The 21,219-nt window shown below is 38.7% G+C and overlaps 1 long non-coding RNA gene across 1 annotated transcript; it reads left to right on the top strand.

Moving 5' to 3' along the window:
- Positions 1 to 14,342: 14,342 nt before the first annotated feature.
- Positions 14,343 to 16,459, top strand: LOC134801009 (uncharacterized). The gene is made up of 2 exons (XR_010145620.1): positions 14,343 to 14,411; positions 16,311 to 16,459. It is a non-coding gene; the product is annotated as an uncharacterized LOC134801009 (long non-coding RNA).
- Positions 16,460 to 21,219: the final 4,760 nt, after the last annotated feature.

The raw sequence follows: 21,219 nt of genomic DNA, 5'->3' as shown, positions 1-21,219 counted from the left end.
CTGATGCCAAGAGTGCATTCAACTGTGTGAGGGCACGGAGCAGCGGAGAGTTCAGTCGTGACACGGTGCGTCCCGCTGACAAAGCCAACAGATCGCCAGACAATGAAATTGCCGCAATCGCAACCTGTACCAGGCGATTAAAACGACGTAAGCGCCTTAAAATTCATGGCGCTTACGCGTTTAGGTCACGAGATTCGCGCTCCGCTTCTACGGTTTGTCGTCAAAACGACAGCAACTCGGCGCAAAATACTGAGGGCCTACCCTCCGCACCTCCACCTCCCTGTCGCACTTATAAATTCGTACGTAAGTGTGACAGGGAGGCAACACGTCGAACATGGTTCGCGGTAGACCCTCTGGTTCTCTGTGCCGGTTATATGTATACCTACGTTAGTAATAGCAAAGACATATGTAACTTCGTATAAGACGAATAAAGTCTAAGGAAAAAACGTGCCTCGGAATTCAAGTAAAAGTCATTCTCGGATAGATGCCGCACACACCTTTAGCCTATCCTCGGCTAGATGGCGTGACGACACCGTTTCATATTTAACAATTTTAACACATAGATATCAGTGAATGAACATGGATCAAAATGATATAAAAATAATAAAATCATTTATCCATATATATACATTTTTTGATAACTTTATACGTTTTCATTTTGAGTCTTAGTCGTGTGTCGATAGATGGCAGTAAATTTACAGTGACTACAAAATTTACAATGACAGGACCCCTCTATACTATCTATTCTTTTTGGTAATAGTAGTTCAATGGGAACTACAGTCTGTATTTTTAGGTATTTAAATAAAAGTAAACAAACAATTTGTACATTTTCGGGTAGTTCTAACATTTATTGGTTAACCAACCAAATACAAAACCGCCGGGATCTGTCACTGAACGACCTGACTTTAGCCTACATTATTTGATCATGTAATGATTTAATCTACCCTCAACTGGCTTAAGGAGTAATTTGAGGGTAGATTTTGTTTACTTTTATTTCAATACCTAAAGATACAGACGGCGCGATTCGGGATATGAATTAGAGATCCACTAGATATGAAATATTAAAGATATGTGACGTTCCGCGGCAAAAGGAACCTTATGGCGGCTGGCGCTTACGCCGCTCTAATATTCAGCCGGGGCAATGGTAGGTACCGTGGAACGTCACATATCTTTACTATTTCATATCTAGTGAATCTCTAATTCATTTCCCGAATCGCGCTGAGAGTATAGTGTAAATATGTCGCTGGCCTAAGCTTCTCAGATTACCAGTACGCCGGTCGCGTCTTGTTCGTCTGTCCGTCTCGACCCGAACTATGGACTCGCCTGGAATTAATGATCTGTACTATTTACTTCAAGAATTACTTGTTGGTGTTATGAGGCTGTTTCTGACTTGAATACTAATAAAATTGAGGTTATAATTCCGTCTACACGCGTTGTTGACTTGAGAAATTTAGACAGTGCTGCGATTGTATAGGTACTTAAGATAAAGATAAGTAGTCTTATAAGTGAAATTCCTGTAATTTCTTAGACAAAATAAAGTTTCTATAAACCGAAAGATAAAGATAAAAGATTTTTATTCGCAATAAGTGTGCATCACGAAATGGACCCAAATCAGCATAATGCTAGCTATAAAGCCAGCGCTGGTCTTCCGTAGGGCCCATTCGGTGATGCCACGACAGATAACACAAAAAGATATATATTAAAACATTGCAAAAGATACACATTTATACAAGAAAACGAATTAAGAAAACAAACAAAACAAAATGAAAAGAAAAGCATAAACATAGACAAAAATTTATAGTAGACGTAAAATTATGAACGCGACCATACCATGCGTCAACGCTTGCCTGCTGCTGCTAGCGCCAGCGACAATGTGAAAACGCTCTAAAGCAGCGGTCGGCAATCAGGCGGTCCGCGGGCCGCATGCGGCCCGCGGACCTCACACTTGCGGCCCACGAACCTCATACTTGCGGCCCGCGAGCCTCCCTGGCTATTTTGTATGTAATATTGACAAACGACAATGCCTGAATAAAGTCATAATAATTAACAAAGTGCGGCCCGCGTCAACTTTGTTAACTACTATTTATTTGGCCCTTGGCTGCTAAAAGATTGCCGACCGCTGCTCTAAAGGTACCAAAAAGCACAACATAGTTATTTTTGCCTAATACTATCCTTTCAAGGGTTAAAGGACCCTAGTTCCAACTACAATTCAGACAGTAATTGAATAAGGTACGTGCAAGATTTATTTCCTACAACACCACAAATGGAAAGGTATGTGGCGAGACCCTTTCCAGGCTTACATTGATATATTGAGTACGTTATTTATTATTTAACTGTGCTATATATAAAAAATATATTGAAACGGATACTGTTATTGTTTTATAAATAATGTTTTCTTAGATACCTATCATTTATTATTCTTTTATAAATTGATTAATGTATTATTTATAGTATTATTATTATTCTATCAAATAAGATCCACTATCCAGAAGAGTAAGACGAACCTGCCGATAAAAAGCGCTCTCATACAATAAAATTTTACGCTCTTATGGGGCTATTCATAAATTACGTCATTTCAAATGAGGGGGGGGGTCTGGACATCGGATGACGGTAGCATGAAGTAGGAGTAAATGGGGTCATTTGAAGCATGATTTTTGGATGATTATAGGGGGGGGGGGTCAAAAATCGTCAAAAATCGATGACGTAATTTATGGACAGTCCCTATAAATTTAAAGGACGTGCTTAAAGTACTTACATGAAACTTGGTACAAACATTTACGAAACATATCTACAGCTAGTCGAAATAAATGTTGCTAATAGATGGGGCCGATTTTTGAATTTCGAGCGCTCGATTTCGTCACTCGAAAGCCTGTAGAAAACGGCGAATTGACAATTTTGAAATACGAGCAATAGATTGGGAATCTAGTGAAATTGACCACTCGTTTTCAATCCTATTAGTAGAATTTAGCCTAGTTAGTGGAGATGAAGGGAAAATCACGAAATCGAGTGCTCGAAATTCTAAAATCGCCCCCATGATCTTTTTTAGATTTCAGGCAACAATGTTGTGCCACAATACCTCAGCTATTAATTCCGAATCCGAACTGTACCTTAACCCGATACTGTAAATGTAGCTGACTGTACCCGGCACTAACTGCGAGCTACTGGACACGGATTTGCTTTCACGCGGGCAATCCGATACAGCTGCGTATTTACTTTTGTCAACTGTACTATGGAATTTCCATGTGATACTCACTATACACTTTTGTACATATTTTTTTCAATTAAATGTGTATACAGGTACAAAATGGTCTAAAACTGTGGGTTCAAAACTCGGACGTGCCATACCTGTACGGTTACCATCAGTTTGTCACTGACATAAACGCCGTCGAGAACGTAATTTACTTTCTATACATCTCGCTCGCACTCGCATATTAGTGCAAACGGGACGTATAGAAAGTAAATTACGTTCTCAACGGCGTTTATGTCAGTGACAAACTGATGGTAACCGTACTGTAGACTAGTAGAGCAGGAAATTACGTTTTCGAATTAAATGCAAAAATATGTGTAAACATTCGGTCACAATCATTATAATACACAGAAATATGTGATAATTTGAATATCGTTAGGTATAATTAGGTGTTCTTCAGGATGACTCACATTAGACCGGGCCGTGTCCGGACCGGAGATTCCGGCGCATCGTGTTCTATGGAAAGCATCACGTGATCACCTGTCATGTAATAGAAAAGTAAGCTGCGGAAGCTCCGGCCCGGACACGGCCCGGTCTAACGTGAGTCGTCCTTAACAGGAAAGTAGACGACCGCTTCTAAATACAAATGTAGTCCTTATTTTCCTCTGAATTAATTCCTTGAAGCACATTTTGTTACACTCCCCTATATACTACATGTAAATACTATATATATGTCGGAACCTGACACCAGAAAGACGTATTGCAGCGTTATAGTTCATTATTTTAGACGCCTGTATAAAATCGATTAGCAATGTTGAGCTACGTATTATTTGGTTGTAACGAAATAAATAAAGTTGCGTAGAGAGTAACGCCATCTATTGGCGTGTTGTTGAACTGAGATGACAGGTAGAAGGCTTTGGAACGTCGAGAGGTTTCTCTCGAGTGAGCGTAGGCACGAGTTGGCGTTTTTGTCGGTATGTTGGTAGACTGGTCGAGCAGGTTTGCCAATTTGACTGAGGCGGGAGCGGAGAGGCTCCGCCGCTGGTAGTTCTTCTTGATCGGACCGCGCTAGAGATCGGACGTACTCGTTAGCCAACCTCGTGTCTAACTCGCTACGTTCCTGAAGGCTTATACCTAAAGGATTATTCTGATAGCTTATAAAATCCCGTGTTCTTTAACCATTTAGCTAAGTGTTTTATTTCAAGTGTTATTTTGATCTCTTATGTTTCATTAGAAGCTTACTTTTGTGAAATAAAGAAATGATGAGTTATGTGTTGTTTTAACTTGTTTTGAAAAGATTTGTCCCTCTGAGTTTGTTGCCGGTCCCATATAGGGTTAAATCTTCTCATGTTAGAGGCGTAGGGTTGGAGCCGGCCTAGTTTGACTTGAATAAAGATTTAAACGGTTTCTTTTTACTTTCATATCGCTCCCTTGAGTTAAACATAGCAATTAGTTCTTTTAAACATTTAGTACTGAAGTATAGTAGGCACTAGTATGGTTAACGAGTCCTAAGGTTTATTTCATGCACTGGTAGCATGGTAGCATACTGGTTTAGCTGTGAAGTAATACATTATCGTACTACCCCACGCGCCCACCGCCTTTGAGACCATCGGTACTCGACATCAGCAAGTGGGATTGCCAAGGTATCATGTATTGCTTACACAGCCACCTGGGAGCGTGGTGTATTTCTGGTGACCTACATTCCATAATCTGGACACGTGGTAATGGTAAGCTCACGTGTCTAACCTTGATTGAAAGGTGAGTGTAATTCATTGTTATTTGGTGAGAATTATTGTGAAAATGTGAATAAAATTGTGATTGAGGCAGTCGAGCATAGCGGTCGTTACGTGACGTCATCTCTGGGATCGTTACGTTTCTTTGTAATTAATTTTTGTAATCCATTTAAATCGAAGCGATCTTGAGTTATTTTGATTTGAAATCCATACTGTTAATTAAAACAGAGTATTAGCTATTACAACGTGATATTATTTCATCGCTTACTTGTGAATTTACCCTCAATAATTGATTTTTCATGAAAATACAATTCATTTTTATAATCCATTTAAATCTAAGTGATCTTGAATTATTTTGATGTGAAATCCATCTTGTTAATTACAATCAAATATCGGCTATCACGACGTGATATTATTTTATCGCTCACTTGTGAATCTACCCTCAATAATTGATTTTTTATGAAGATACAATTAATTTTTATAATCCATTTAAATCTAAGTGATCTTGAATTATTTTGAAGTGAAATCCACGTTGTTAATTACAACCAAATATCGGCTATCACGACGTGATATTATTTCATCGCTCGTGCTTCTACCCTCAAAAATATTTTTTTTTGAAAATACAATGCACCGTTAGAAATGGATCCTGCTGATTTGCCAATGCATAGGATTGTGTAATCCCTACCCTGTAAAGTTTAGTAATTAGTAAAATTGCTACAAATTATTGCCCGTAATGCCGTGATAGATCACAAATCGTGCATACTATGAAAGCATGAGCTACGCATATGAAAATTAATGTTACAGTGTGCTGCAACCTGAGCAGGGACAACTTACAGACGCCATCACACCTGTAACACAGAAGCAGCTGTGCAGTATCGTCTGTTCTGGAGATTTGGAAATAAAAGGACAGGTTTCGTTCCAATTGTTTATTAATGAATTATATTATGAGTGTAATGGCGAAGCATAACAGTCTAACGTAACTAATTAGCTGTCACTTTTCGTATTGGCCCATTTTACCGTGTTACTTATTTTTGGAACACATGTTTGTTTGTTCATAGAATGAAATAAAACGCACTCATTGAAGTTTAAATTTTATTCTGAGATTTTTGAAGTCCCGTATACATTGGAAACATGTTTTTTTGTCTGCTACATTGCATTTAATAAACCTTTGAGTTTATCCTGCTTACATGATAAACCTGATGCCGTGCTAATGATGATTTCAGTAACAGCCAGCTATGTTAAACTACATCGTGCATCTCGCCATCTGCCGCAGCAACGGCAACTGCAAGGCGGAAAGCATCAGCCTTCGTGCTTGGGTTGGACTTCACCACCACCTTTGACTGGGACGCGTGCATCGTGCTTTATTAATCTGGTGAGCAGTTCCCATTTTGTTGGGATTATTTTGAGAGGATTTACTTCTGCATAGAAGTTTTGAGCGAGTTTCTGTTGTTAAAGCTAAAGTAGAAAGCTGAGTTTCTGTTGTAAAAGCTAAAGTAGAAAGCTATCTTTAGTGATTTTGATCAGTGATGTTCAGTTTCAGTTGATCAGTTGACGCTGATAGTACCAATGGTTCTGAGTAACATGATTTAAAGAACCGTTTTTATTTTCTTTTTGGAATTCACTCTTAACATTGTTTTTGCTTTCGATGGACTGAAGGCAAGCCCGATGGACTGGGCACTACTGTTTTGCTTTCGATGGACTGAAGGCACGCCCGATGGACAGGGCACTACTGTTTTGCTTTCGATGGACTGAAGGCAAGCCCGATGGACTGGGCACTACTGTTTTGCTTTCGATGGACTGAAGGCAAGCCCGATGGACTGGGCACTACTGTTTTGCTTTCGATGGACTGAAGGCAAGCCCGATGGACTGGGCACTACTGTTTTGCTTTCGATGGACTGAAGGCACGCCCGATGGACAGGGCACTACTGTTTTGCTTTCGATGGACTGAAGGCACGCCCGATGGACTGGGCACTACTGTTTTGCTTTAGATGGACTGGGTATTGTTTAGTGACCGCATCAGAAGTGCCGGAGCATGTAAGAGGTGCACGTGGTCTGCTTTTTATGTGCAGAATGCTCTTTGCGAGGAGTAGCACTTACGCGGCTGAGATGGTTACTTCTGACGAGGGTCTGGTATCTACTGAAGGACTGGCAATGCACCGAAGGACTGGTGTTGTTTTGTTTATGTACTGTGTTCATATGAGTAAAATTGGCATTATCAAATCAGAATATTATTTGTTTTAAGATGTCTTACAAAAATTTAGATCACATATGACCAAAGATTTTTTTTTAATGCCAGATAATTTCCCCGTAAATTGATATTGATGACAATGGTAGTGATACTGTCGAGCAATGAATTAGAGCTGTTGTGATTTGTGTTTTTGATGTTTGAGATTGTTCAATTTTCACATAAATTTGAGAGTATCCGCCAGATGGAGGCGATGATTATTGGAGTGTATCCGCTAGATAGCGGCGATGATTACTGATTATTTTTATTAAGTCGTTGCTCGATGGACTATTTTTGACTAGAGAAATGAGGATTGATTAATGACTTTGAACTATTTTTTTGGTTTGATTGATAATAAAGTTTGATTTTAATAGTAATTTGAGAGAGACCCAAATTGTGGGTCAGGAATGACCGAGCGATGAGATACTGTGCTGAGTATTTTGTTACAGAATCAAATGCATACACCCACACACGAGGACGTGTGTAGCGCAGGACGGCCGTGTCGGAACCTGACACCAGAAAGACGTATTGCAGCGTTATAGTTCATTATTTTAGACGCCTGTATAAAATCGATTAGCAATGTTGAGCTACGTATTATTTGGTTGTAACGAAATAAATAAAGTTGCGTAGAGAGTAACGCCGTCTATTGGCGCATTGTTGAAATAAAGTTGCGTAGAGAGTAACTCCGTCTATTGGCGCATTGTTGAAATAAAGTTGCGTAGAGAGTAACGCCATCTATTGGCGTGTTGTTGAACTGAGATGACAGGTAGAAGGCTTTGGAACGTCGAGAGGTTTCTCTCGAGTGAGCGTAGGCACGAGTTGGCGTTTTTGTCGGTATGTTGGTAGACTGGTCGAGCAGGTTTGCCAACTTGACTGAGGCGGGAGCGGAGAGGCTCCGCCGCTGGTAGTTCTTCTTGATCGGACCGCGCTAGAGATCGGACGTACTCGTTAGCCAACCTCGTGCCTAACTCGCTACGTTCCTGAAGGCTTATACCTAAAGGATTATTCTGATAGCTTATAAAATCCCGCGTGCTTTAACCATTTAGCTAAGTGTTTTATTTCAAGTGTTATTTTGATCTCTTATGTTTCATTAGAAGCTTACTTTTGTGAAATAAAGAAATGATGAGTTATGTGTTGTTTTAACTTGTTTTGAAAAGATTTGTCCCTCTGAGTTTGTTGCCGGTCCCATATAGGGCTAAATCTTCTCATGTTAGAGGCGTAGGGTTGGAGCCGGCCTAGTTTGACTTGAATAAAGATTTAAACGGTTTCTTTTTACTTTCATATCGCTCCCTTGAGTTAAACATAGCAATTAGTTCTTTTAAACATTTAGTACTGAAGTATAGTAGGCACTAGTATGGTTAACGAGTCCTAAGGTTTATTTCATGCACTGGTAGCATGGTAGCATACTGGTTTAGCTGTGAAGTAATACATTATCGTACTACCCCACGCGCCCACCGCCTTTGAGACCATCGGTACTCGACATATACTTTCTTTGTGTAGAGCAATGGAGAGGGCTATGCGTGGAGTCTCTCTGTGTGATCGCATCAGAAATGAGGCCATCCGCAGCAGTAACCGAGGTAGCCCTCCGAATCGCTAAACTTAAGTGGCAGTGGGCGGGGCACATATTGCCCGTAGAACCGACGATGGCCGTTGGGGCGGAAAGGTTCTCGAGTGGCGACCACGTACCGGAAGGCGCAACGTGGGTAGACCCCCCACAAGGTGGACTGACGACCTGGTTAAGGTCGCAGGAGTCCGCTGGATGCGGGTGGCGCAAGACCGGTCATTGTGGCACTCTTTGGGGGAGGCCTATGTCCAGCAGTGGACGTCCTCTGGCTGATATGATGATCATGATGATGATGATGATGATGATGATGATGATGATGATGATGATGATGACGATGATGAAATACTATATGACCTTCAAGAAAGAGTGTACTATTAAAGGCCAACGCACTTGCAACCCCTCTGGTGTTCCAGATGTACATAGACGACGACTGCTAGCTTACCATCAGGTAATTTCTCTGCTCGTTTTCCTCCTAATAATAATTGAATATTGACTCCATTATTTCCCTGCGCTAGATTATCTATGAATAAAATTATCACTGCGAATCACCTTGATAATCACTGTAATCACGAACATAAAATGAAATTGCCAATTAATAAAATTAAACGCACGCAAAAACACGCTACTAAACGCACAGAAACTAACAACTATAATTAAAATTAGAATACGCCTATGTAAGAGAACAAAACATAATTCTAGTATTTTACTTAACACTTTAAGTACCCAAACAGAATCACAGTTAAAACAGCACACAGTACAATGATGTCGGCGCAGCTGGTTGACACCACAGGCTAGGGACCCCAGGGCTAGTTAAGGTGGGATCTGACGGTTCACTCGGATGAATGTTCACTCGAGTGAATGTTTCATTTTCCTTTCATTTCACGTTCACACGGCTGCTGGAAAGATTATTATTTTTTTCCTTTCTTTCGCTATGGCGTCGAATGAAGTTATGCGTCTTGGTATAAGTTTAATTTGTGATCATTTAAGTCATTTAATAAAGATTTTAACAAACAAGATGCAAGGAAAGCGTCGTCGGTAGTGGCTGCGACCTTGGATCGCAAGAAGAAATTTATTTGGGAGCCTCGAATACATTGCTGAGAGAACTAGCCGATGAAGATCCGAAATCGTATTGCAATCATTTGCGGATGACTGAAAGTAGTTTTGTAGAACTTCTATTATTAGTAATAGGTCCGTTAATAGCGAAAGAAAACACTCTAATGGGAGACAGTATACCTAGCCGAATAAAACTCCAAATTGTACTGCGATACCTTGCTACTGGCGATTGTTTTGGAACTCTGGGATATTTATACAGAGTAGGTACCTAGAAATACCATATATCCTACTTTGTTCGTTCCACTTGAACACCATTTTATTGCTTTTATGTTATCTTTGTCTAGCTCTAGATAGTATACCCCAAGGCCTGTTCACTTCCTAAGAAAGTTATGTCCCCAAATAATTGCGCATGTGTGCGCCTCTTAATCTTCTATGTGTGCGTTGGCCTCCGGGAAAAAGTTGCGAGTAATAAAAATAAAAACATTTTTCTACAGCAACATTGCTCCCAACTCTGATTTAAATTATCACGAATTTTATACAATATTAATTATAAAACGGGACTTAAAACGCTTAAAACTTAATTACATGCGATTAAGTTTTATAATGAATATTTGCTTCCAACTGTCTTTATCAATGTTCATAAAATATATGGAGGGTAGGTACGTCTACCCACCATAATAAAAAATATATTTGTCAATGACTCTGTCCAACTGCTGTGGTTAAAGTTCATAACGAAAATTTTATTTATTAACTCTTTGAATAATACATACAACGTGTACCGCTACGTACCACTTAAGACTGTAAGTCTGTACCTACATGGATTACAGCAATGCACATAGAAAATGTGCTAAATGCGGAGCAACGGCTGTTGAAGCAGCCAGAGTGAAATTTACAACTTTAGTGGGTTCAGAAGGAACCGAGTCATAACGCATCTGGAAAGCGTATTAATTAACCGTGAAGAAATGTATGAATACAAGTTGGAAATCTGTGTAAAATGCCGTATGTAAAGTGTAGTGTATCTGTGTGTAAAGTGTAATAGGTAGGCATGCCTAATGTTATTTGTATAAAAGGTACTGAAAACTTTGTGAATGCGCTTTATTAATGTCTATTTTTTTATTAAGTTGCCAGTTGCCAGTTTTCAGTGTATATTTTTATATGTAAAACATTTTTTAATAAATAATATATATAATGTTATAAACATAAACATGCCTTTTATTTAAATCAATTGATAATACAACAAACAAGGGGTAATATTTGCATCTTGCATATATTTCGTGATATGAAGATAACAAATATGTTTATCAACAGAATTACTACCTACCAATACCCGCCAGGCTAAACCGGTTGTCAACTTTAGTTCCATTGGTACACAAAGACGGCGCCACTAGTATAAACGTATAAAAGGTTGGGGACATTTTTTTGTATGGAGTTACCGTTCTTCTCCTAGTGAGTATTATATTCTTTGGTATACCCACAGGATTCGATAAAAATATGCAAAATCCGAATGAACGTTCATTTCTGTGTTCACACTGTTCATTTTTTGTTCATTCGGAGTGCGAGTGAAAGATGCCGAATGAAAATATCCAACATTGTTGGATTCTTTCACTAATGAATTCATTTTTCATTTTTGGTTCATTTTGTGTTCAGACGTGTCACTTTGAGCGAAAGATGAATAATGAAACTAGAAAATGAACAAAAAATGAACCGTCTGATCCCACCTTTAGCGCGTACCTCTCTCAACGTATTTCCTTTGCGATACAGAGAGGTAACGCCGCCAGTGTCATGGGGTCCATGCCACAGTCCGACTTGCTAGAAGGGATATTCTCTTTGTAATTGGTTTGGTTTTTGTAGGTAAGTATTTTATAGTTTGCGTTTTTATTTTATGATAAACACTTACTGCAATTTAGGTAATTAAATAATATAAAAATTAAAAACGTAGGATTATAACACGCTGTAAACCTAGTCCAGAGAATTGGCACTGCCACTTATATTTAGGGAATCAAGTGGCATCTGACTTTCCAACCTAGAGAAGAAACTCGAATTAGTTCAGAACTAGGAACTGTCTGCAAGTTAGTACCTATTATTTTTTTCTCTGCTTAAAAGAGATACCGCGAGTTCTACGTGTGAAAAATATATTTTATAAGATATGGAAAAAATGCGTCCCGCCGAGTTTCTTGCGCCGGTATCTTCTGAAGCCTGTGATGTAGGGTTAGAACCGGTGGTAGTTTTTGATATTCATAAGGGCATTATAGTACAGATGTAGTGCTTAAATGTTTTCCATCTTATTTCACGGAAACGTACGAACGTGTATTGCTATTGCAGTCAGTATCGGTACAAAATGACTGAGGCTGACTGAAGTAGCAACACACGATCGTACATTTCCGTGAAAATAAGATGGAAAATAATTATGCACTACATCTGTATGCCAAATTTAGGAATAAAAACTTTAACTTTCACTAAAGATATAGATTATTGAACTACGCATGCTGCAGTAGGTATCGTAAAATTGAACTAAACATTTTCCACGTCTGCTATAACATTCTTGGAGGTATCTTTTTAAATATGCATTCCCTTGTCCTCTCCTATAAAAGTGCGTAGAACGTTCGCTTATTCCCCGTTGTATGCGAAACCCTTTTTCGTATCACTTATGTAAATAATGTTTCAAATACATGGACATGTACTCGTAGTTCCGTAAATTTAGCTCACTTTATAAGAAAATTAAGCTTTTTTACATTTATTATGAGTAACACGACGCAAATAGGATGATCTAATTTGGGTGGACAGAGTCTACTCTAGAAGTATAATATGAAGACTTGAGATTTGTATATTTTATAATTCAGGTACCTGCATGAAAGAACTTCTGGTTCCTAAGCCGTCCTACTTTCAAAATTTAATACTTTTATAAGTATAACTGAGGTCAATGTTTGCGTCCATGTTCGCTTGTACTATAGACAAAATTGTAAGTTCATATTAAACATTAAAATAATAATAAAGGGCCTTCTTTGATGCAGATACCTTATTAGCATTTATTTCGTATTAATTTAAAGAAGTAGTTCAACTCAGGCGAAATTAAGCAATAGGGTATTATAATAACAAGGTACCTAAATCAGCTACTCTAATACGACGTTTACTATAGAGTTAGTAAGACAGAGGTATCCTGTGACACCACAATATACCCCTTGTGATAAATATCCACTCATTTGTAAATAAAATAAATAAATAAATATTATAGGACATTTATACACAAATTGACTAAGCCTCACAGTAAGCTCAAGAAGGCTTGTGTTGTGGGTACTCAGACAACGATATATATAATATATAAATACTTAAATACATAGAAAACAACCATGACTCAGGAACAAATATCTGTATCATCATACAAATAAATGCCCTTACCAGGATTCGAACCCGGGACCATCGGCTTCATAGGCAGGGTCACTACCCACTAGGCCAGACCGGTCGTCAATTTCAATTTATATAAAAAAAAACTGTTTATTTCATAAAAAAGCATGCATATTTACAAACTTAACTACTAATTTTAAATTAAAAAGATTTTTGAGTTAAGGAGTCTAGGTATTCATGTAGAATTAATTATACACTACTACATACCAGTGTTGGGCAAAAAGTAATTGCATTACGAATTATGAATTGCAATTACAAAATGTAATTTGAATTATGAATTTTAATTACGGAAATATAATTTCTAATTTCATTAAAATTTGGGTCTCTATTGTTCCCATAAATTTTTTGTTCCGATTTTTTCAGTCCATTTCCATCATAATTTTTATTAGTCATATTGTCAATAGTCATAAATTTTAACAATATAAAGTGCAGTTCCGATTTTTACAGGTCATTATTATTGTTAGTCATAAATCTTTTTACTCATAATATTCAAAGTCCAGAAGGTATGACCATTACATAATGTTGAAGGCAATAAACTTGCTTACAATAATCGTTGTAAGGTCTTTTATCGCCGGTTATAATGATAGGGTGTCCTTCTGAATCCCTAACAACGTTTGTCCTAAAGTAACTTGCTGTAACTGGTTTGTCCTTATGGGCACATGCCCTAACGATCAATTGTCATAACGATTATTTTCCATACTGTAATGGTTAGCCTAAGACTCATTTGTCCTAAGCATTTGTACCATAACTATCAAGATCCCTAATGTTTTTTACCATATTCTTCGAAATCCCTAACAATGTTTGGCATAAAATAACATGCTCTAACTGTTTTGACCTAATGGCTATTGCCCTAATGATCAATTGTCATAACAATTACTTTTCCTATTGGTAAATTATCATAACAATTACTTTCCATAATGAATGGTTAACCTAAAACTCATATGTCCTAAGCATTTCTACCATAACTATCAATATCCTTAATGTTTTTTACCATATTCCTCGAAATTTCTAACAATGTTTGGCCTAAGGCCTAACACATCACGCCCTAACTGGTTTTATCTAATGGGTATTGGTGTAATTGGTGGTTAGGTTAGAACTGTGATCCTTGAAAAAGTGAACTGGTGCCACAAAAGTGGGTTAGGTTAGGTTAGAACTGTGACTTTCGCAAAAACGAAGTGCTGCCACAAAAGTGGGTTAGGTTAGGTTAGAACTGCGACCATTGTAAAAACGAACTGCTGTCAAAAATGGGTTCCCCTCATCTGGCATAATATTGTTTGTCAGAAATACACTTAGCATAACATGTATCGCAGAAACACTTTTAGTCGAATGATAATTTTGCATAACTATTACTTGGCATTACTATTAATACGCATATCAAAAATCAAAATCAAAATCTAAATATACTTTATTCATGTAGGGCTAGCAACAAGCTCTTATGAATCGTAATTAATCTTAATCTAATTATCAGAGCAATTTATTGATGTTAATATTATTCCATAATAAAATTGGATTATAATACATATCAAATTTAACACTAAGAATTTCACAAAAGGATCGTCAAACATTAAAAGATTGTATAAAAAAATACAAGTCTAGAATTTCTAAAATAAAATCTAAATGTCAAAAAAAAAAGCATAAGTAACAAAAGACGTAGATAGTATTACATCGGAATATCCATTTCCTCATCAATAATCAAATATACCTAATAAATAAATAATCATTTCGAATAACAATTAATCCCACGTTGTAATATCATTCATGTAGTCTTGTGTGGTATAATAAGCTTTAGAAATAAGATAGAATACATTTTGCAGCATATTATTTAGCAGAAGATTACTTTCGCCGACTTTAGTTTAGCATAATTCTATGTACCATAATCATCCTGCAGCATACTCTTATTATGGCATAGTGATATTTTCTGCTATTAGCAGAAAAGTGGGTTAAGTTAAGTAAGAACCGCGACCCCTACAAAATTGAACCTGTGCCAGAAAAGAAAGTTGTATTAGGTTGTAACTGCGGCCTCCTATAAAAACGAACGGCTGCCGGAAAAGTAGGTTAGATTAGAACTGCGACCCTCTACAAAAACCGGGCAAGTGCGAGTCGGACTCGCGCACGAAGGGTTCCGTACCATAATGCAAAAAACGGCAAAAAAAAACGGTCACCCATCCAAGTACTGACCCCGCCCGACGTTGCTTAACTTCGGTCAAAAATCACGTTTGTGGTACCATGAGCCCCACTTAAAAGTTTTATTTTATTCTGTTTTTAGTATTTGTTGTTATAGCGGCAACAGAAATACATCATCTGTGAAAAGTTCAACTTACTAGCTATCACGGTTCGTGAGATACAGCCTGGTGACAGACGGACGGACGGACGAACGGACGGACGGACGGACGGACGGACAGCGGAGTCTTAGTAATAGGGTCCCGTTTTACCCTTTGGGTACGGAACCCTAAAAACAAACAGATGCCAGAAAAGTAGGTTAGGTTAGGTTAGAACTACGATCTCATACAAAAACGAACGGCTGCGAGCAAAGTAGGTTAGGTTAGACTGCGACCTCAACAAAAACGAACACATGCCAGAAAAATAGATTAGGTTAGGGCATTAACATTAAGATACGAGTAGGTACCTATATCATTAGATCTTTTTACCCGACGGACTTTATAGTTACTGATTAATTTACAGTATAAACACACTATAAAAACTAGCAAACAGCAATTCCATCATAACTCTATCCGTCTGTATGTTACCTCTTCACGCTTAAACCGCTAAAGTGATTTACGAGTAGATGGAATTTGGTATGCAGATAGTTTGAGACCCGTGGAAGGACAAAGGGTAGTTTTATTAAATCTTTAACACCATTCCTCGTAGACAAAGACTCAACTTGATAACTTTATGCCACCTAAATATTATGCAATACATTTATCTGCGAAAACAATATTCGTTTAAAAGACGAAGAAGAAGAAAGATAAACATCAACAGTATGCCAAAACATGGTTCTGGATTTTAAAACTCTGCGAAATGATTGTATGCTTAATGATTTATGCGAAAGGTAATTCTGCCAAACGACATTTCTGCCAAGTAACATTATGCAATACAAAAATATGCCAAAAAACTTTCTGCAACACATTAGTAAACCGTCAAAAATAGGTTAGGTTAGGTTAGAACTGCGATCCTCGCCAAAACGAACTGTAGCCACAAAAGTGGGTTAGGTAAGGTTAGAACTGTGACCCTCGCAAAAACGAACTGCTGCCACAAAAGTGGGTTAGGTTAGGTTAGAACTGCGACCATTGTAAAAACAAACTGCTGCTAAAACTAGGTTAGGTTAGAAGTACGATCCTTCCAAAAACGAACTACTGCCACAAAAGTGGGTTAGGTTAGGTTAGAACTGTGATCCGCGCAAAAACGAACTGCTGCAACAAAAGTGGGTTAGGTTAAAATTAGGTAACATGATGGTTAGGACGTATGACCTTTAGGCCTAAAAATAATTAGGCCAGATAAGAATTATGCTCAATAACATTAGGATAAATACTCAATATGGAAAGTGCCATTAGGGAAAAACATATTAGGACAAAAAAAATCGGCCATTCGATAATAGGGAAATCAAAATTAGGGCATACGACTGTTAGGTCAAGCAACGATAGGCTAAGTAAAATTAGGTAACTTGATGGTTAGGATCATATAATTTCTAGGCCTAACAATAATTAGGCAAAAAAAGAATTATGCTACATAACATTAGGATAAATACTCAATATGGAAAGTGCCATTAGGGAAAAACATATTAGGACAAAAAAAAATCAGCCATTCGATAATAGGGAAACCAAAATTAGGGTATACAAGTGTTAGGACAACTGATCATTATGACAAACAATATTAGGGAATGCAAAGATAGGAGAAAATACTTTAGGGATTCAGATATAGATCCATAATGATAAGTAGGGGCTGTATTGCATTCCCTAAATTTTAAGTTCCGATTTTTTTAGACCATAACGTTTTCCATCATAATTTTTATTAGTCATATTGTCAATAGTTATAAAATTAAATAATACAAATTGCATGCTTACCTACCTGGGGATTATTTTTTATTTGGCTTACTAATTTCCCCTCCATTTCTTATTTTTCATGTAGTTTATTAAGCCATTTCTTCCCGCCAACGAGTCGACGGAGCCCCGCTTCGCGGGGCTCCTATTTCCGCTCTGAGGGACAAAAGGTAACTAACGAACCTACCTGGGGAAACAGATTTTTTATTGTTTGGCTTACTGATTTCCCCGCCATTTCTTATTTTTCATGTAGCTTATTAAGCCATTTCGTCCCGCCAACGAGTCGACGGAGCCCCGCTTCGCGGGGCTCCTATTTCCGCTCTGAGGGACACAACACAAGGTAACTAACAAACCTACCTGAGGAAACAGATTTATTTTTTTCTTTATATGAAGGATGTTATTGATTTGGTTTCTTAGACGTAATTCACTTTAGTCATTAAAATGGGCGTCCCTTTGTTTGACATAATTATTTAAAGTCATAATGTTTAATATCCTAAATATTAGAATATTAGAGGATATCATTTTCTGACTATCGAAATTCGAAACAATAATTTTAATTCGTAATGTATTACTTCATGCATTACAAATTACACTCACTTAGTAAAACATTAAGTTAGCTTATGGGAAACAAAGGGATGACATTGAAACGATATGATTAACGACCATTAGTCCGATAAAATATATGCCTTAAAATATTTCTGAATAATTATTGATATGCCTTTGAATGTTATACTCATCAATTTTATAACTTTTGTGATTATAGCGTTTAATATTATAGATGTTTAACATTAGAACTCTGAAACGTTATACTTAACAAAAATTATGACTTGTGATGTTTATGTCCATAAATTATATGGATAACAATTTATGATTATCGAAATTCGAAACAATAATTTTAATTCGTAATGTATTACTTCATGCATTACAAATTACACTCACTTAGTAAAACATTTTCATTGTTTTTATATAGCATGCTATACTTGTTTGTGGGTTCGTGTTTTAATTTTGCGTAATGCAATTACGAATTAATGTAATTTCAATTAAAAATTACCAGGTAATACAAATTAAATTTAATTCAATTACGAGCGTAATGCATTCCAAGTAATTGCATTAAATGTAATTGAATGCGTAATGCAATTACAAATTAATTGCATTATGCCCAACACTGGTACATCATCATCTCAGCCATAAGACGTCCACTGCTGAACATAGGCCTCCCCCTTGGACCTCCATACGTGCCGGTTGGAAGCGACCCGCATCCAGCGTCTTCCGGCGACCTTAACAAGATCGTCTGTCCATCTTGTGGGTGGACGTCCTACGCTGCGCTCGAGCACTTTTCGACCCCATCGGCCATCTTCTCTGCGTGCAATGTGGCCTGCCCATTGCCACTTCAGCTTGCTAATCCGGTGGGCTATGTCGGTGACTTTAGTTCGTCTACGGATCTCCTCATTTCTGATTCGATCACGTAGAGAAACTCCGAGCATAGCCCTCTCCATAGCTCGTTGAGCGACTTTGAGTTTTGAGATGAGGCCGATAGTGAAAGACCACGTTTCGGAGCCGTAAGTCATCACTGGTAACACACATTGATTAAAGACTTTCGTCTTGAGGCACTGAGGTATGTCGGACGAAAAGACATTACGTAGTTTCCCGAACGCTGCCCAACCGAGTTGGATTCGGCGGTTGACCTCTTTCTCGATGTTCATTTTCAAGCCCACCCGTTGTGAAACTCGGTTGAGGTCATCGAGCATCATGCTGAGTTCCTCCATCGACTTTGCCATGACTACGATATCGTCGGCAAACCGAAGGTGAGTGATGTATTCGCCGTTGATGTTGATGCCAAGTCCTTCCCGTTCCAGGAGCTTGAAGGCGTCTTCCATTACGGCAGTAAACAGTTTCGGAGAGATAACGTCTCCCTGCCTTACGCCTCTTCGCAATGGAATCGCCCTCGTGCTCTGCTCCTGTACTCGGACCGACATGGTGGCGTTACTATACAAACACTTCAACACTTCGATGTACCGATAGTCAATATGGCATCGCTGAAGAGACTCAAGCACCGCCCATGTTTCCACCGAATCGAATGCTTTCTCATAGTCCACAAACGCTAAGCATAACACTGGTACATACTACAGTTTTATTATATTGTTACAAGTTACAAGATAGGGGATTCGATTATTCTCTCATTTTAAGCATGTGTTTCTTTATAATGTATCTAGCTTGCCCACATGTTCGATCTTCTAATGAGCTTATTAATTCATTTGGAAATCTATTCAATATGTTACGCGGTACAATGCATTTCCATACTCTTCGACCGTATTCATTGTTCGTGTTTACGATATCACACGTTGGAATGTTATCTAAGTTGCGTAACCGTGGGGGTCGCGTTTTTTACACGACTGCCCAAAAAAAAGAGTGTATTGTTTTCAGCGTTCATGTTTGTTGTATGTATATATTTATTTATTTATGTGAGTTTCTTTATTCCACCTTAACTTCTGAATGCCTTAACCGATTTAGACGTATGATACATCATTAGAATCCTTAAGTCATCCCGGGTAACATAGGCTATGTGACGTCATTATAAAAACAATATGGCGGACTTTATACGCCATATTACGCAACCTTTAGAAAAAAATATCGTGTAAACCTATCGAGTAGGGTATCAAAATTAAGAGCTTTGAAAGCCGATTGATAATATATAAGCAACATGTGGTTTTAAGTTTAATTTTGAGAAAGTAAGAATTGACAAAATATGTTAAGAGAAGCTATCTCATAAAACCAAATATTATTATTGAATGGGATACTTATTAAAATAAAAGGAAGGGGTTGGACCGCTGATCATAAAAAAATAAAATTATATTATGATAAGTACATACTAGTCATAGTTTTGAATACATGTTCTTAATTGCGCTAATGGAATCGAAAAGTTTAAAATATAACTTCTATTTATTAATCGATACGATGCAGAGTCCGTCTAAGCTAACTCTGCACCGACTTTGGCAGAACAAATCGTGAAAGTATCATTATAACCGTATGGTTTAATTTAATTTAAACATTTATGATGATGATGATGTTTTTTTTAAAGGCCGAAGGCTGAGCTCCATTTAGGGCCTACGGCTCAGAGCGTAAGACAGATGTGCGCTTCCTGCAACTTTCCAAGTATATGCACTCGGTCCAAAGCCAGGCGCCAAAGGCAACCCGGCGACACTAAAAGTGTCGGGCGTAGCCCGACGTACGTGACACGCTATACGCTTACCATAGCTCATACTCAAAGCTTCGGGCGTAGCCCGACGTACGTGGCGCGCTGTACGCGTTCCAAAGCCGGGCGCCTTCGGCGCCCTCACACTTAAAGGTTCAGGCGTAGCGTAGCCCGATGTACGTGGCGCGCTACACGCGTTCCAAAGCCGGGCGCCTCCGGCGCCCTAATACTAATAGAGTGGGGCGTAGCCCGACGTACTTGACACACTGTACGCTTACCAAAGCCGGGCGCCTTCGGCGCCCTCATACTCAAAGCGTCGGGCGTAGCCCGACGTACGTGGCGCGCTGCACGCGGTCCAAAGCCAGGCGCCTTCTACTTTCTCATACTAAAAGTGTCGGACGTAGTCCTACGTACGTGACACGCTGTACGCTTACCAAAGCCGGGCATATTCGGCGCCCTATTACTCAAAGCGTCGGGCGCGCGCTGTACGCATTCCAAAGCCGGGCGCCTTCGGCGCCCTCATATTGATAGAGTGAGGCGTAGCCCGACGTACGTGGCGCGCTGCACGCGGTCCAAAGCCAGGCGCCATCGACTCTCTCATATTAAAAGTATCGGGCGTAGCGTGACACGCTGTATGATTACCAAAGCCGGCCTCATACTCAAAGCGTCGGGCTTAGCCCGACGAACGTGGCGCACTGTACGCGTTCCAAAGCCGGGCGCCTTCGGCGCCCTCATACTAAAACAGGCGGGCGTAGCCCGACGTACGTGGCGCACTGCGCGCGGTCCAAAGCCAGGCGATTTCTACTTTCTCATAGTTACTAAAAGT

The sequence above is a fragment of the Cydia splendana genome, chromosome 21 (genome assembly GCF_910591565.1).
Source record: "Cydia splendana chromosome 21, ilCydSple1.2, whole genome shotgun sequence".
In the NCBI taxonomy this organism is placed as follows: domain Eukaryota; kingdom Metazoa; phylum Arthropoda; class Insecta; order Lepidoptera; family Tortricidae; genus Cydia; species Cydia splendana.
This window is presented reverse-complemented; position numbering and strand designations above follow the sequence as displayed.